Below are 18974 nucleotides of genomic sequence, written 5' to 3' on the forward strand. Positions count from 1 at the left end.
AACTCAAATATGGTGGAACTTGATTGGAGCAAGAGAGGAAGAAATGTACTATGGTTTTCCCCACATACTGTAGACTGACATTTTGTGTCCTCTTTCATTAGCTACTCTAAGACATCCCACCTCATCCATATCAAGTCATTATACAGGGCTCCGTCAACACGTATTGTATGAACTGCAAAAATATATAATGCACTGTATAAGATTATTTCTTCATGAGCCCACGTTTGTTTTTGAGCATTCTTCACGGGGAGACAGAACTGACAAATGGCAAAATCCCCCTTTTTTCCTTCTTTGCCTGCGTTGTGGTCTTAAACTCTATTTAATAAGGTATAATAACATGTCAAAAAAGAAGAAGAATTATTATGCTTTAGTTTTACAACCCATTTTAAGATGGTGTTTACATGGTATTTACTTAAAAACGATGTGGTAGTAACAATGGATATTTTCTGGTACTCACCTCAAAGAATTCTACACTATTGGTAATTTACTGTTACCAAATGGCACATAGCGACACGTGTGTCAACGCATCTCGTGTGATTACTATGCAATTATTAGATAATTACCATTTAAACAAGTACTTTCTAGGTAACTACCTGGTAAACAATGACTGTAAAATGAAGTGTTACTGAAAACCCACTACTGAACATGCTTGAATGCTGCTAATTAGCTTTGACAATTTGGGGACTGTGTTAGTGTCTTCATTCAGGGTATGAGCTTTGTAAGACGCTGCCTTTCTGCTGTTGTGATTGTGACTTTGATTTCCGTGGTTCTCTACATTCCTTTATACTGATTTAGTCTGAGTCTGATCCAATAGGGTTCATTTGGAATTGGCAAAAAAGAGCTGGTCCAATCGGTGTCTTCCCAGATACTATGTGCGGGACAATAATGAAAATAACTATTATGGGCCTTATTCACTAGAAACCAAACGGGGGGGGGGGGGGGGGGGGGGGGGGCGGAATAAGAAACAAAGAAACAACTGTTTTCGTTTTCCGTTTGCACTAATGAATATGACCCTGGCTCAGTGTCATTGTACTCCTCAGCAGCTGGCCACTGAGTTCCTTTCCCGCTCCACTGAAGTTATACCGCGGTTATACTTGACATTGCAAAAATAGTATATAGTAAAAAAAATCCAAAATAAAAGGCCACAGAAGAAATGCCCTTTTAATCCAACCGGGTATCCGGGTTTCCGGGGTTAAGATAAATAGACATTATTGTTGATGTGCTGCATCGTCTTGGACAAAATTATATGTGTAGTCAGACATTAGGAAACTGAACTATATTTGAATTCTAATGTCAATGAAGTTGAAGAATTTTGTTTTTCACTTGTTTTGGATATCTGGTTGTCAGTGTTTGATTGAATCAGGTATCCTATTGTGTACTGAGTCAAGTACATTAACTATTACTATTAGCAAGTACAGAAAGTTATTGAGTCATTATCCTCTGTTTATGATACTCCAGTTAGTCCTTTGGTATGATTCCACTGTAAAGTTTTACCTTTACCTCTCAGAATACAGTACATGCCAAGGGTGTACTTTGTCATGCAATGCATTTTCATGTACTTGTGGTACTTTTGACATTTGTATGTATGTATCAATAACGAGCAATGTTTCTAAATGCTCTTGATAAAACACCTCCATTCAAGCATGGAGTAGAAGTGCACACAAAGGAAATATTTTTCCTGCTTTATGCTATAGCTAGACCAACACTAACGCTATGAAAAACAACATTGAACATGTAGCTCTTCAGACTGAAGTAACACCCAACATGGTGTTGTTTGTCTCTGCGTTTTGTCACAATAATCGTCTTTGTAATCCTCAACTTTTTTACTGTGAATGTTGTCATCTCCTGATTTTTGTATTACTTGACATTGTGTAATTGTGTTCCTTGACCGCCATCGGTCGTGATCAAAGTAATACTGTAGATTCTTCAGCCCTGCAATTGCTCCTCACTACACTGGTCCCATATCAGTTTGTGTTGTCTTGTTGACTCCTATGGTCATTGGCAAGCCAGCACAAACAGATCTGGAACCAGGCTAGCTTGTCACACCAGTTGCCTTTCAAACAGCGTTGTGCCATTGACATAAACAACAACAACTAGAGTGCATTAACTTGAAGCTTGATGTTGCCGTCCCATAATCAGTGTCTCCTAAATTGTAAATAAGAGTAGAAATCCTCCCTTACCTTCCATTGCACCTACCAAAATAGCAATTAGACTGGATAATACAAATCACGGGCTTAGCCAATTAGCTGTCCACTCTGTGTACATAGTGTAAAGACATACTATTTTTGATTATACGTAGAGCTCGCAATATGTTTACACGTAGAAAACTCTATATGCTTAATATGATTGTTGTCATGGCCTGACAGCACAAACCATTCCGGGACCAGGCTTGGTGTTTTTTACTGTTTTAATGTGATTCTTTATGGGGATCAGACTACGCATATCTTAACTGGAGTTCCCACCACTTTATATAGCTGCTCCACTTAATTGCCTTGGTTCTGCTTTGCCGCCTTCTTCTCCAAGTAACTGTCTTCGATGTTAATAAACTCAAACTTCTACCTGGAGAAAATGACTAATCACTAGACTACACAGGGCTGAATATTATAATGTTATTCTACAGCACTGATCATTTTTTAAAGTTATGATGTGAAACAAAATCAATAAAATCACCTGATGCTGTGTCACTTTGAAGCCGTGAAGCTTTTTTCTCTGTCCTTCTCAGCCTTTTTCCACCAGGAATGGACATTGTTGTGAATCTGAAACTCTACATGGATCATATTGTTTTTTTGTATGCATTCTACAAGGGGCTGTTCTAAGCAGACATACTGAGGACTGTGCTAGACATTTAACCCCCTTTCTCTCATCTGTTTTATTAATTAAAGGGAGAGTAACCAATCATGACGTGGAACATGGCCAGCTGGGCCATGTTCAGTTGCCAAACATTCTCGAATGTTGCAGATTGAAATGCCATGAATACGTGATTCCTTATTCTACATGTTAGAGAGGCATGTTTGTTCTACATAGCCTATTTCTATCTGAACGTTCCAAAACGTTGCGTCCTGCTAATTGCGTCCCTGGTCTTTACGACATGAAAATGCTGGCAAACGTTTTGGGAGAACTATCCCTTTAAGTAGTCTATTAACACCTCCTGAATTCACAGCTCTGTAACATATCAGTGGTAAAAAATTATTATGGAAAAGCAACAAAAAAATGATATATAAGGGTACGGATAGGGTACAAATTGTTCCCTGGGGTAAAAAAATATCCAAATACACATAATGTACATTTAGAGGTACACATAATCTCACATGGTACTGATGGGTACATGTGCAGATAACCTTGTATAATGGTACATTTTTGTACCCTATATTTTGAATATACAATATACAATCATCCCACTCTACTGTGAGGCTATTTTTCTGTTGTTTTCAAAAATACAAATGTACTGTATTTTGTGTTTTGTTTTTTGGCTAATAGAGTACAAAGAGAGACAGCTTTGCCTTCCTGGTTATTCCCATCAACTGAGTGATCAATGGGTCTGGGGCGATAACTCTATCAAAGGCTTTAGATAAGTAATCAAAAATGAGAGCCCAGTAAGCATGTAACTTAGGACATGTCCAAAATAAGTGGGCCAACGTCCCCTCATCCTGCTTGCACCTCTGTGGTGAGGTGTCCAGGAATATTTTATGCAGTTTTGAGTAATGTAACCTGTGTATCACCTTAAACTGAACAGGGTTGTGTCTGGCATTTACGGAACTGTGGTTTATATTCCTGAGAGCTTCTACCCAGTCCTCATCTGAGATTTCTGAACCAAGTTCCTGCTCCCAAGCCCTTTTAACAGTGTCTGTAGATACCTCTATGTGGGCCTGTAGCACATCATAAAGTCTAGAGACCGACCCTTTTGAATGAGGTTTGACAAGGATAAAGCTATCTAATGTAGGATTATTTGGCTTAATGCCATACTGTGGGATACAGTGGGGCAAAAAAGTATTTAGTTAGCCACCAATTGTACAAGTTCTCCCACTTAAAAATATAAGAGAGGCCTGTAATTTTCATCATAGGTACACTTCAACTATGACAGACAAAATGAGAAAAATATACCCTTTGTTATATACCCTTTGTTGGCAATGGCAGAGGTCAAACGTTTTCTGTAAGTCTTAACAAGGTTTTCACACATTGTTGCTGATATTTTGGCCAATTCCTCAATGCAGATGGTTTCATCTGACCATATGACATTCTCCCAATCTTCTTCTGGATCATCCAAATGCTCTCTAGCAAACTTCAGACGGGCCTGGACATGTACTGGCTTAAGCAGGGGGACACGTCTGGCATTCAGATCCAGGATGTGTTATTTTAGTCTTCCCTTTATTTTTTTGAGCAGTGTATTTGATACACTGCCGATTTTGCAGGTTTTCCTACTTACAAAGCATGTAGAGGTCTGTAATTTTTATCATAGGTACACTTAACTGTGGGAGATGGAATCTAAAACAAAAATCCAGAAAATCACATTGTAATTAATTTGCATTTTATTGCATGACATAAGTATTTGATCACCTACCAACCAGTAAGAATTCCGTCTCTCACAGACCTGTTAGTTTTTCTTTAAGAAGCCCTCCTGTTCTGCACTCATTACCTGTATTAACTGCACCTATTTGAACTCGTTATCTGTATAAAAGACACCTGTCCACACACTCAATCAAACCGACTGGTAAATTGGCTAAATGTCCTAACCGACTTTCCAAAACTATAGTTTGTTAACAAGAAATTTGTGTAGTGGTTGAAAAACAAGTTTTAATGACTCCAACCTAAGTGTATGTAAACTTTCGACTTCAACTGTATGTATATATATATAGAACGTCCACTCAATCAACGGTTTTTCTTCATTTTTACTCTTTTCTACATTGTAGAATAGTTGTGAAGACATAAACTATGAAATGACACACATGGAATCAAGTAGTAACCAAAAAAGTGTTAAACAAATCAAAATATATTTTAGATTTGAGGTTCTTTGAAGTACCCACCCTTTGCCTTGATGACAGCTTTGCACACGCTTGGAATTCTCTCAACCAGCTTCATCTGGAATGCTTTTCCTACAGTCTTGAAGGAGTTCCCCACATATTCTGAGCACTTGTTGGATGTTTTTCATTCACTCTGCAGTCCATTTCATGCCAAACCATCTCAATTGGGTTGAGGTCGGCTGATTGTGGAAGTTTAAAAAATCCAAATAAGAAATAAAAGGAACAAGTTATTAAAGAGCAGCAGTAAAATAACAATAGACTATATAGGGGTACCAGTACAGAGTCAATGTGACTCTGTCGAAGTAATTGAGGTAATAAGTACAGTTAACTATGCTTAGATAATAACAGAGAGTAGCAGCAGCGTAAAAGAGGGGGTGGGGGGGGCAATGCAAATAGTCTGGGTAGCCATTTGATTAGATGTTCAGGAGTCTTATGCCTTGGAGTAGAAGCTGTTTAGAAGTCTCTTGGAACAGTCTATGACTAGGGTGGCTGGAGTCTTTAACAATTATTAGGGCCTTTCTCTGACACCGCCTGGTATAGAAGTCCTGGACGGCAGGAAGCTTGACCTCAGTGATGTACTGGGCCGTACGCACTACCCTCTGTAGTGCCGTGCGGTCGGAGGCTGAACAGTTGCCATACCAGGCAGTTATGCAACCAGTCAGGATGCTCTCGATGGTGCAGCTGTAGAACTTTTGAGGATCTGAGGACCCATGCCAAATCTTTTCAGTCTACTGAGGGGGAATAGGTTTTGTCGTGCCACAACCGTCTTGGTGTGCTTGGACCATGATAGTTTGTTGGTGATGTGGACTTGACGCTCTCTTCCTGCTCCACTACAGCCCATCGATGAGAAAGGGGGCGTGATCGGTCCTCCTAATCCTGTAGTCCACAATCATCTCCTTTGTCTTGATCACAATGAGGGAGAGGTTGTTGTCCTGGCACCACATGGCCAGTTCTCTCACTACAGCCTGTCTCGTCGTTTTCGTTGATCAGGCCAGCCACTGCTGTGTCATCGGCAAACTTAATGATGGAGTTGGAGTCGTGCCTGGTGTGCAGTCATGAGTGAACAGGGAGTACAGGAGGGGACTGAGTGCGCACCCCTGAGGGGCCTCTGTGTTGAGGATCAGCTTGGTGGATGTGTTGTTACCTACCCTTACCACCTGGAGGCGGCCCGTAAGGAAGTCCAGGATCCAGTTGCAGAAGGAGGTGTTTAGTTCCAGGTTCCTTAGCTCATTGGTGAGCTTTGAGGGCACTATGGTGTTGAACTGAGCTGTAGTCAGCGAATAGCATTCTCACATAGGTGTTCCTTTTGTCCAGGGTGGGAAAGGGCAGTGTGATCTGTTGGGGAGGTATGCAAATTGGAGTGGGCCTAGGTGTCTGGAATAATGCTGTGTATGTGAGCCATGACCAGCCTTTCAAAGCACTTCATGGCTACAGACGTGAGTGCTACGGGTCGGTAGTCATTTAGGCAGGTTACCTTAGTGTTCTTGGGCACAGGGAATTTGGTGGTCTGGTTAAAACATGTTGGTATTGCAGACTCAGACAGGTGGAGGCTGAAAATGTCAGTGAAAATACTTACCAGTTGGTCAGCGCATGCTCGCAGTACACTTCCTGGTAATCCATCTGGCCCTGTGGTCTTGTGAATGTTGACCTCTTTAAAGGTCTTACTCACATCGACTGTGGAGAGCATGCTCACACAGTCGTCTGGAACAGCTGGTGGTCTCATGCATGTTTCAGTGTTTTTTGCCTCGAAGAGAGCAAAACTACCTAGTTTAGCTCGGCTGGTAGGCTCGTGTCACTGTGCAGCTCTCGGCTGTGCTTCCCTTTGTAGTCTGTAATGGTTTGCAAGCCCTGCCACATCCAACGAGCGTCAATACGATCTTAGTCCTATTTTGATGCTTTGCCTAGTTGATGGTTCGTCGGAGGGCATAGCGGGATTTCTTATAATCTTCTGTGTTAGAGTCCCTCTACTTGAAAGCGGCAGCTCTAGCCTTTAGCCCAGTGTGGATGTTGCCTGTAATCCATGGCTTCTGGTTGGGGTATGTACATACGGTAACTGTGGGGATAACATCATCGATGCACTTATTGATGAAGAGAATGACTGATGTGGTGTACTCCTCAATGCCATTGGAAGAATCTCGGAACATATTCCAGTCTATGCTAGCAAAATAGTCCTCTAGCTTACATCTGCTGCATCTGACCACTTTTTTATTGACTGAGTCACTGGTGCTTCCTACTTTAATTTTAGCTTGTAATCAGGAATCAGGAGGATAGAATTATGGTCAGATTTGCCAAATGCTGTGTGTGGCAGAGCTTTGTACGTGTCTCTGTGTGTGGAGTAAAGGTGGTCTAGAGTTTTTTTCCGTATGGTTGCACATTTAAAGTGCTGATAGAAATGTGTTAAAATGGATTTAAGTTTCCCTGCATTAAAGTCCCCTGCCACTAGGAACGCCGCCTCTGGATGAGCCTTTTCCTGTTTTCTTATCGTGGAATACAACTCATTGAGTGTGGTCTTAGTGCCAGCATCGGTCTTTGGTGGTATGTAGACAGCTATGAAAAATATAGATAAACTCTCTAGGTAGATAATGTGGTCTACAACTTATCTTGAGATACTCTACCTCAGGCGAGCAAAACCTTGAGACTTCCTTAGATATCGTGCACTAGCTGTTGTTCACAAATATGCATAAGCCAACCCCTTACCAGACACTGCTGTTCTATCCTGCCGATATGGAGTTTAACCAGCCAGCTGTATTTAATGTTGTCGTTCAGCCACGACTCTGTGAAGCATAAGATATTACAGTTTTTAATGTCCTGTTGGTAGTTTAATCTTCCTCGTAGGTCGTCATTTTTATTTTCCAATGACTGCATGTTAGCTAGTAGAACAGAAGGCAGTGGGGGTTTATTCGATAACCTACGAATTCTCAGTAAGCAGCCCGACCTCCATCCTCTTTCTCTCCATCTTCTCTTCACACAATTGACTGGGATTTGCGCCTGTTGTCTAGAAAGCAGTATGTCCTTCAAGTCGGGCTCTTCGAACTCGTTAAAGGAAAAAAAACGTTTGCCAGTTCTTGGTGAGTAATCGCTGTTCTGATGTCCAGAAGATATTTTCGGCCATAAGAGATGGTAGCAGCAATAATAAGTTACAAACAGCTCAAAAAAACACATTCGGTTAGGAGCACGTAAAACGTCAGCCATCTTCTCCAACGCCATGATACCTGGAGGTGTGTTGAGTCATTGGCCTGTTGAAAAACAAACGATAGTCCCACTATAGTGCAAAGCAGATGGGATGGTGTATCGCTGCAGAATGCTGTGGTAGCCATGCTGGATAAGTGTGCCTTGAATTCAAAATAAACCACTGACGGTGTCACCATCAAAGCACCCTCACACCATCATACCTCTTCCTCCATGCTTCACAGTGGGAACCACACATGCAGAGATCATTCACTCACCTACTCTACGTCTCACAAAGACACAGCAGTTGGAACCAAAAATCTCAAATTTTGACTCGTCAGACCAAAGGACAGATTTCCACCGGTCTAATGTCCATTGCTTGGGTTTTTTGGCCAAAGCAAGTCTCGTCTACTTGCACATCATCATCTGCACATCTATCACTCCAGTGTTAATTTGCTAAATTGTAATTACTTCGCTACTATAGCCTATTTATTGCCTTACCTCCTTACGCCATTTGCACACAATGTACATCGATTTTTCTATTGTGTTATTGACTGTTCTTTTTTTATCTCTGTGTAACTCTGTGTAACTCTGTGTTGTTGTGTTGTTGTTTTTTGTCGCACTGCTTTGCTTTATCTTGTTCTCAACTGGCCTTACCTGGTTAAATAAAGGTAAAATAAAAAAATAAAAACTTATCTCTCAAATACATCGGTACAGTTGTTTGTTAGCTAGCTGTCGAATTGTCACAATATTATCATAGACATGACATGAGTCAAAACACCTCAAAACAAGAAACGGTATCAATATGATACAACGAGCTGAAACGATCAACCTGACTTCCCCATATGGCAGCTTCTTGTCATTGTTGCTAGCTATCTGACCTTACAGACTCGTGCCTCATCAATGTGCGTGCATAATTGTTGTGAAGTTGTCAGCCAATCCGTCTATACAAGGCAACACAATTTATTTTTACCACCATCAGTCATTTCCCTTATTTAGAAAAAGGTGAAAGTGGAGGTAAATGCTTGTTCTATGGCTACACCCAATAGTGTCCAAGAAGTGGGATTGATCCATCTCCTGTTACACATCCTGGATAAGAGGAGAGTATGAGGTGGCATATCCACAATACAGTTGTTATTCAATCACAGTAAATGGGATATATGAGACAATGAATTATTTTGCTTGACAAAGCCAAGAGCAAATAATAATTTCCCCCATATAATTGTGTGAATAATTGTGAGAATAATTTAATGACGCCACTAAAGTTAGTGGTGTTATTAAATTATTCACACAATTTCCTCAAGTAGAATGTTAGTCACTCACTCACATTGTGTGTACCATTTTAGAAATGTAAATTTTAACCCACATTTAGATACATTTTGGACTTCATTCATGTTGAATAAGAGCATACCGTATTTTCTCAGTCAAGGTCCATTGTCTGTACATCAGAACTGTTGTGACTTTGGCTATTCAAGATCATTTACTGATTCATTATGTGAATGATTAATTTATCTAATTCATTTGGTTATCCTATCCAAATTAATCTAAGAAGGGCATCATTCAGGGTATTGATATAGAGAGAACCTTTGAAGTAACTTTATCAGTAGTTATCATTAACCGTCATATAATTAATTAATCCTAAATCAACAATAGACTTAATCAATAATCAATTTACTATATTATCGCTCTGAATAGTTGTCAAGCTCTCAGACTTCAAGAACTCAATCGCTCGATAAGCACTTCGATGCAGATCAATTGAATAGGCTTATGTGGCCTACTCACAGGCAGATATGATAACACTTTAACAGGATTTTGGAGAATTGGAAATTATTATTTGTGAGAACAAGAAAAGTGAAGGAGAGACAACATCAGTAAAGTTTCACAGCCGTGAAACTATAGACTCCCTAACTAGAGGTAGACCAGCCCGGTTACAGATTAACACCCACTGTGGACAGTGTCAGGACAGTATTGGTCATTGATATGTAATTCAAACTAATAGTCTACAATAACCAGTTACAGTCACCACTTTCACACAGACACAAAGAGATAAAGTTTGTTAAGGCACTAGATAAAACTTTGTGGTTCGTCGTGAGTGAGAAGAGTGTGTTGTTTGGCAAAGTTCTTCTCCGGTGAGTTGGATAAGGCTTCCTCGATCAGTGTTTTTGGCTTCTAAGGAGGATAATTCGTCCCAAGTGCGTGGCCTTGCCATGTGGAACTTGAACTAATTTCTGGTTAGTAAGTCCTCTAATTTATAGGGACTCACAGAAGGTGGGCTCTAATGGCCGGACAGTGTCATTGGGACCACCCCCGTTGATTGTAACGATTCAGCATAGCAATATTCACATGATATAAACCTGAGACTTACTCATAAGTGTTCACAGCATGTTTTTCTTGTCCGGAAGACAGTTTCACATTCCCCATGATGAAAAACGTAGACTGTAGAGTACAAATATGACCATGGTTACCTTTACACACGGTATGTTACAGCAACATCCACATTATACCCCCCTTTTAACGACAGAAAAATCAGAAGAAAGATATTCAAGTTACAGTATATCAACATGTCATGCATGAGTCCTTCGGGTTTTAAATGTCCTTCTACACTCTAGGCGCCAGTTTATCTTTGCTTACAAAGGGTAACAATTCCTGACTCTCCTCTTGGGATACACATGCAGATCACCAGGTGGTCTGCTAACTTGCTGAAGGTTCTGGTTTATGTTTCCTGACCTGCTCAGGCCATTCAGAGTCACAAAGGGAGAGCAGTTTATTGGTCTTGTGATGGGTTGAAAGGGGGCGCCGTCAATTACAGAACTGTACATCTTGGCCTGGAATGTGGTACTCTGTCCACTTATGGGCTCTCATTATAACAGAACTGAACACAACTGAATTAATACTGCATTTGTAATGAAAAAAGTAAGCAAATTAGGCAAAAATTGGGGAAAGGATTGACCCACTATACATGGTCAGTATTTCATTAGTACATTCATTGTATTCCCACACATTTCGATGTGTCTGTGTCTTGCAGCGCCTGTGGCATGCTGCTGGTGGAGACACCCCTGTTCGAGTCAGCACTGTTCCAGGAGCTGGACTGTAGTAGCAACAACCATGTCCTCTCCCCCATCTCCCCTCCCAGCCTGGGGAAGGCCTGGTCCTCAGGTCGCTCTGTACAGCCGACTTCAACAGGGGTAAGGAAGGAAGTGCCACTGCAACACAGCTGTACCTGGGTTGTCTTCATTAGGAACCAAACGGAAGAAAACTGACTGAAACAGGAAGACTATCTGGACTTGTCCAATGGGAAACGGTAATTTCTGTTGCAAAACCTTTTCCTACTGTGTTCCCAATAATAAGATTGACTGACCTGAAACAATAAGAGACTGACTAACATGTCCCTAACAATAGAGTGACTTTCCTGAAAGTCAAGGTCTTCACAATAAGAGACTGACTGGTTCAACAGTAATGTATTGTATTCTTTACTGCTCAATGTCAAAAAGAAAAGGTTGTCTAAAAGAAAAGGTTGAATTTACGTTGAATGGAAGTTTGCTAATAGTCCCAATGTTGTTTTTGCTACACAGGATTCTACAAGATGTTATCCCAACTCACAACTGCCGGGGATGTTACCAACCAATGCATATACTGTATGATGCCTCAGATATGGCAAGTCATTTGACAGGTTGATTTCGACAGTGGGCATTGTAAGTTTTTCCAGTTTTACAGTATACCAAATATCATGCTACATTAAACCCCTCCTGGATCTAGGTGATTTCATCTCCTTTTTGGTTTATGTAGTTGGTCTATTCATATAGAGACATATTCTGATTTGTGGTACACCTAAATCATGCTTTAATGACAATGGGATATTTGTTTAAAATCACATTTGTCAAAATTGTATTTCAGCCAATAGGTGACCTCTGCCTACTGACAAATTTACATATCATCTGCCATATTTTGACTATTTCACAGAGAGAGGAAGGGTGGAGGAGGTGGTTGTCAGTTACGTGCCGGGGGAAACAGCTGGGGAAACTGTGAGTAGTCTGTGGTGCCTCTGTTTCAAGCCCTGTTCTGGACTGAATGCCAAGCGTCACATCTGGAGGAAACCTGGCACCATCCCTACGGTGAAGCATGGTGGGGGCAGCATCATGCTGTGAGGATGTTTTTCAGATGCAGGAACTGGGATACTAGTCAGGATTGAGGGAAAGATGAACAGAGCAAAGTACAGAGAGATCCTTGATGAAAACCTGCTCCAAAACCTGCGCTCAGGTCCTCAGACTGGGGCGAAGGTTCACCTTCCAACAGGACAACGACCCTAGGCACACAGCCAAGACAATGCAGGAGTCTCTGAATGTCTGAATACTTTCCGAAGGCACTGTATATAACATTCTGTTGTTTTCAAGAATTTTGTATAATTTAAATAGAAAAACTAAGTTTTAAATCCAGTGCATTTTGTGTATCAGTTCATTTGTGTATCAGTCCATGTACCATGGAATTGGTACATTGAAAATCTCTTCCCAACTATTTTGCAATCTATATGACACAAGTTTGGTCCTTCAATGAAACTGGTATACCTATTTATCACAATTGTCTTTAGCAGGGCCGACAGACAAGTTCCTTACTTTCTCCCCCTTCCACTTGCATCTTCCATATTTACCAAGATGTTTTATTCCCCTGCCAAAAAATGTAATCAATTAGAATATTTGAGTTGTACCATAATATTTGTTGTAATGTTTGTTTTGTCTTTTCTGTTGGATTAAACTGAAATGACAACCAACTTTCCATGGCTTGTTATAAAAATAGTAATATTTTAGAGAGAATTACATTTTCTAATTTTCAAATCAAAAGTGAGAGGTTGTAATCTGAAAAAAGGGAAAAAGGCCATGCTTGAACATGAGGTGAGACATTCTTACTAATCTGCTAGAGAAGCAGTTCGGATTTAGTTTTGCATGACTGAATCCTTTAGTGAGAGGTCTAATGCTTTAATATTGAATAATTTCTGCCCTCTAAATTCATATTCATTATATAAATAGGCCAGATGAATTTTGTCTGGCTTGCCATTCCAGGGTGATTATTCCACAAATAGACCGGTATTTTCCTTTCACGGTAGCAAGATCTTAACTATTTTTGCTAACTTTCTAGAAAAATGTATTTTAGTGAGATTTTAGTGAGATTTCTTTATTTTGGGATATGAATGCCGAGTATGTCCACTTCACCGTCAGATAATTTTATTGGTAAACTTCACGGTAATGTAAAGGTTGTTTTTTTGTGATCCAATACATAATATAGTACACTTAACATAACTTGGCTGTATCCAGAGAGGTTAGAAAAATTATCTAGATCCTCTATGAGGCTGTGGAGGGATCCAAATGGTGGATTTAAAAGAACATGGATCATCAACGTACACCTTTGGTTTTAGGCCATGTATTTCTAATCCCTTAATATTATTGTTGGATCTAATTTTAACAGCTAACATTTAACAGCTAACAGTTGAAAAATAAATCCAATATGGATGGTTAAGAGATAGATGGAAGGGGTTGAATGTAAAACATATGTAAAAGGTATATAAGTTCAGAACTTTTGTGAAATAGCAGTTAAAAATATCAAACTGGATGGACATCAGAAATAGAGGAAGGCCAGGAATAAAAACAAACAAAACATAACCATTGTAAAATGTGTATAGCTGGAAGTAGGAGCCTAAGTTTTATTGTTTATTACTGTATTCCAATTGGGGGAGTGGTGGTAGGGTTTGCGGGGAATAATAAGGAAAGGTATATTTTTAAAGAAGTGTACACGTGTATGTATATATGTACAGTTGAAGTCGGACGTTTACATACACTTAGGTTGGAGTCATTAAAACTCATTTTTCAACCACTCCTCAAATGTCTTGTTAATAAACTATAGTTTTGGAAAGTCGGTTCGGACATCTACTTTGTGCATGACACAATCATTTTTCCAACAATTGTTTACAGTCAGATTATTTCACTTATAATTCACTATATCACAATTCCTGTGGGTCAGAAGTTTACATACACTAAGTTGACTGTGCCTTTAAACAACTTCAAGTCAAGTTGACTTCAAGTCAACTTCAAATAAGCTCAATTAGTATTTGGTAGCATTGCCTTTAAATTGTTTAACTTGGGTCAAACATTTCGGGTAGCCTTCCACAAGCTTCCCACAATAAGTTGGGTGAATTTCGGCCCATTCCTCCTGACAGAGCTGGTGTAACTTAGTCAGGTTAAGCAGCCAACAAGTGCTCAGCATATGTGGGAACTCCGTCAAGATCGTTGGAAAAGTATTCCAGATGAAGCTGGTTGAGAGAAAGCTTTGCACACTCTTGGCAATCATCAAGGCAAAGGGTGGCTATTTGAAGAATCTCAAATATAAAATATATTTTGATTTGTTTAACATTTTTTGGGTTACTACATAATTCCATATGTGTTATTTCATAGTTTTGAAGTCTTCACTATGATTCTACAATATAAAAATAGTACAAATAAAGAAAAACCTTTCAATGAGTAGGAGTTCTAAAACTTTTGACCGGTAGTGTATATTTTGCCCCCTCCCAGTCCTTTCTCCACACAACTTCATCTAAAATTGTTTAATGAGTTTCCTGTAAACAATAGATATTATATTCCTTCTATTTTAGCCAGGTAAATACTAATTGTCTTTTATTATCTGCTAAGCCATTACAATTATAACTGGCTATACTTATTTCACCATTTACAATAATGCAATACAAGTTTCAATTCTATTTATCATAATATATGTTTGTAAACTTTCAATTAAAAAGTAACATAATGATTGAGTGTCCATATAGTACCATGGTATTTGCACTGCCACTGAATAAATCTCCAATTGTTCTCCACTATTACACCCTCTAAAACCTCCCCCCATCCCAAGTTGGATTGTCATTCCAGTGACTGGCAGACCACCCGTCCACCTGTATCCTAGGGCGTTTGAGAGGTGGGGACCCATCCTTTAAAAAGTGCCACCTACAGAACAGAAGCAGTTTAACTGCCAAAAGCGTTTCCAAAAGCACTCACCTCAATTCTATTGTATAGTTATTTAAAAAATGTCTATATATTAAAACTCTTGCATATCTCCATTTATTTCTACAATTAATGAATAATATGCGTAATAATGTTGGCAGTCCATACAAAGGATTGTTACCTATAACCAGGATTGACTTTACAAAAATTATTTTGGCAAACAATTACTGTGATTCATCCTGTATTGTCCCTAACATCATTACCCCATAGCAACAGATGTGGGATACAGTACATACACACACACACCTCACAAACATCCACAAGCTCAGATGTTTAACAGTTGTTGGATCCCCGAGCCAAACTCAAGAGAAGACTTGGTGTGAACACATATACAGTTGTAGCTTTTTGAGAAGGCATGCAAAATTGAGCAAGAACAGGGAGATTTGATTAACCAATGTCAATTTCTAGCTGATGCCGCTCATTGTGACCATTTACCCAAGTATCTCTGTGCAGTCAGACCTTTTGATTATTTTGTGCCACAATACTTGCTGGCAACACTAGCTGGCAACACTAGCTGCAGTAAGCCATGGGGAGGGTCACACACAGTCAGAGGGGGCAAAGTATTGTGGCACAAAATAATACCTGGGTCATCAAGGTTCTCATTAGCAGCTTGTATATTATGCTCACCCAACTTGGGGCTTTGGCTTTGTTGGACCAACCCTGCCAGGCAGGCTCAGACTCGGGGGGGCAGTGCTGCTTTAGTGGGTCTCTGAACGCATTTATCTTTCCATCTTGGCTGCATATAGGCTATTTGCAGTAGACCTATGAAACAGATAAGGACTTCTCCTTAGTGTGTGGATCGCCCAGGAGGGTGTATAGGGTTGGGGAGCGTTCCATCATGATTGGACACTAAATAAATCATTTATACTGTATTTATAATCTATTTTAAATGTATATCCCATGTATGCACAACATTGAAAGCGCTCTGTCACAACTCCTGCTCACAGACACACACAAATCGGCTCTGGCTTTTGCAACCAATTTTACTCACTTACCTCCACACATTTCCAAACACAAAAAACACACACCCCACCTTCCATCACAATACACTCACACATATCCACATAATGGATTGTCTTGGCAAAGGAGAAATGCTCACTAACAGGTATGTAAACAAACTGATTTTTTTTGAGGAAAACGTTTTTCATGCGTATAGTATAGAACATTTCTGGGATCTTTTATTTCAGCTCATGAAACCAACACTTTACATGTTGTGTTTATATTTTTGTTCAGCATATACAGTTGAAGTCGGAAGTTTACATACACCTTAGCCAAATACATTTAAACTCAAGTTTTTCACAATTCCTGACATTTAATCCTAGTAAAAATTCCCTATTTTAGGTCAGTTAGGATCACCACTTTATTTTAAGAATGTGAAATGTCAGAATAATAGTAGAGAGAACTATTTATTTCAGCTTATATTTTTGTAGTTCTGTTTCACCAGACCAGAGGACATTTCTCCAAAAAGTATGATCTTTGTCCCCATGTGCAGTTGCAAACCGTAGCCTGGCTTGTTATGGCGGTTTTGGAGCAGTGGCTTCTTCCTTGCTGAGCGGCCTTTCAGGTTATGTCGATATAGGACTTGTTTAACTGTGGATATAGATACTTTTGTACTGGTTTCCACCAACATCTTCACAATGTCCTTTGCTGGTGTTCTGGGATTGATGTGCACTTTTTGCACCAAAGTACGTTCATCTCTAGGAGACAGAACACGTCTCCTTCTTGAGCGGTATGACAGCTGCGTGGTCCCATGGTGTTCATACATGCATACTATTGTTGGTATGTGGTACCTTCAGGCATTTAGAAAATTGCTCCCAAGGATGAACCAGACTTCTGGAGGTCTACAAAAAAATTCCTGAGGTCTTGGCCGATTTTTTTTAATTTTCCCTTGATGTCAAGCAAAGAGGCACCGAGTTTGAAGGTAGGCCTTGAAATACATCCACGGGTACACCTCCAATTGACTCAAATTATGTCAATTAGCCTAACAGAAGCTTCTAAAGCCATTACATAATTTTCTGACATTTTCCAAGCTGTTTAAAGGCACAGTCAACTTAGTGTATTTAAACTTCTGACCCACTGGAATTGTGATTAAGTGAAATAATCTGACTGTAAACAGGACTAAATGTCAAATTGTGAATAACTGAGTTTACATGTATTTGACTAAGGTGTATGTAAACTTCCGACTTCAACTGTATACATATGTGATTCTTCCATTCGTCCCCCCCCCCCCCCCCCCCCCCCAATTTAGTTTTGGAAAATATTTTCTTAACTCCATTCCCTGAACGGCATTGTTGGTTAAGGGCTTGTATAAAGTAAGCATTTCATGGTAAGGACTACAGTCATGGCCAAAAGTTTTGAGAATGACAAATATTAATTTCCACAAAGTTTCTTGCTTCAGTGTCTTTAGATATTTTGGTCAGATGTTACTATGGAATACTGAAGTATAATTACAAGCATTTCATACGTGGCAAAGGCTTTTATTGACAATTACATGAAGTTGATGCAAAGAGTCAACATTTGCAGTGTTGACACTTCTTTTTCAAGACCTCTGCAATCCACCCTGGCATGCTGTCAATTCACTTCTGGGCCACATCCTGACTGATGGCAGCCCATTCTTGCATAATCAATGCTTGGAGTTCATCAGAATTTGTGGGTTTTTGTTTGTCTACCCGTCTCTTGAGGATTGACCACAAATTCTCAATGCGATTAAGGTCTGGGGTAGTTTCCTGGCCATGGAGCCAAAATATCTATGTTTTGTTCCTCGAGCCACTTAGTTGTCACTTTTGCCTTATGGCAAGGTGCTCCATCATGCTGGAAAGGGCATTGTTCGTCACCAAACTGTTCCTGGATGGTTGGGAGAAGTTGCTCTCGGTGGATGTGTTGGTACCATTCTTTATTCATGGCTGTGTTCTTAGGAAAAATTGTGAGTGAGCCCACTCCCTTGGCTGAGAATCAATCCCACACATTAATGGTCTCAGGATGCTTTACTGTTGGCATGACACGGGACTGATGGTAGAGCTCACCTTGTCTTCTCCGGACAAGCTTTTTTCCGGATGCCCCAAACAATCGGAAAGGGGATTCATCAGAGAAAATGACTTTACCCCAGTCCTCAGCAGTCCAATCCCTGTACCCTTTGCAGAATATCAGTCTGGCTTCTTTGCTGCCCTTCTTGACACCAGGCCATCCTCCAAAAGTCTTCGCCTCACTGTGCGTGCAGATGCACTCACACCTGCCTGCTGCCAATCCTGAGCAAGCTCTGTGTTGGCGGTGCCCCGATCCCGCTGCTGAATCAACATTAGAAGGCGGTCCTGGCGCTTGCTGGACTTTCTTGGGTGTCCTGAAGCCTTCTTCACAACAGTTGAACCGCTCTCCTTGAAGTTCTTGATGATCCGATAAATGGTTGATTTAAGTGCAATCTTGCTGGCAGCATAATCCTTGCCTGTGAAGCCCTTTTTGTGCAAAGCAATGATGACGGCATGTGTTTCCTTGCAGTTAACCATGATTGACAGAGGAAGAACAATGAATCAAAGCACCACCCTCCTTTTGAAGCTTCCAGCCTGTTATTCAAACTCAATCAGCATGACAGAGTGATCTCCAGCCTTGTCCTCATCAACACTCACACCTGTGTTAACGAGAGAATCACTGACATGTCAGCTGGTCGTCTTGTGGCAGGGCTGAAATGCAGTGGGAATGTTTTTGGGGGATTCAGTTCATTTGCATGGCAAAGAGGGACTTTGCAATTCATCTG

This window comes from Oncorhynchus clarkii, chromosome 19 (assembly GCF_045791955.1).
Source record: "Oncorhynchus clarkii lewisi isolate Uvic-CL-2024 chromosome 19, UVic_Ocla_1.0, whole genome shotgun sequence".
NCBI classification, from domain to species: Eukaryota; Metazoa; Chordata; class Actinopteri; order Salmoniformes; family Salmonidae; genus Oncorhynchus; species Oncorhynchus clarkii.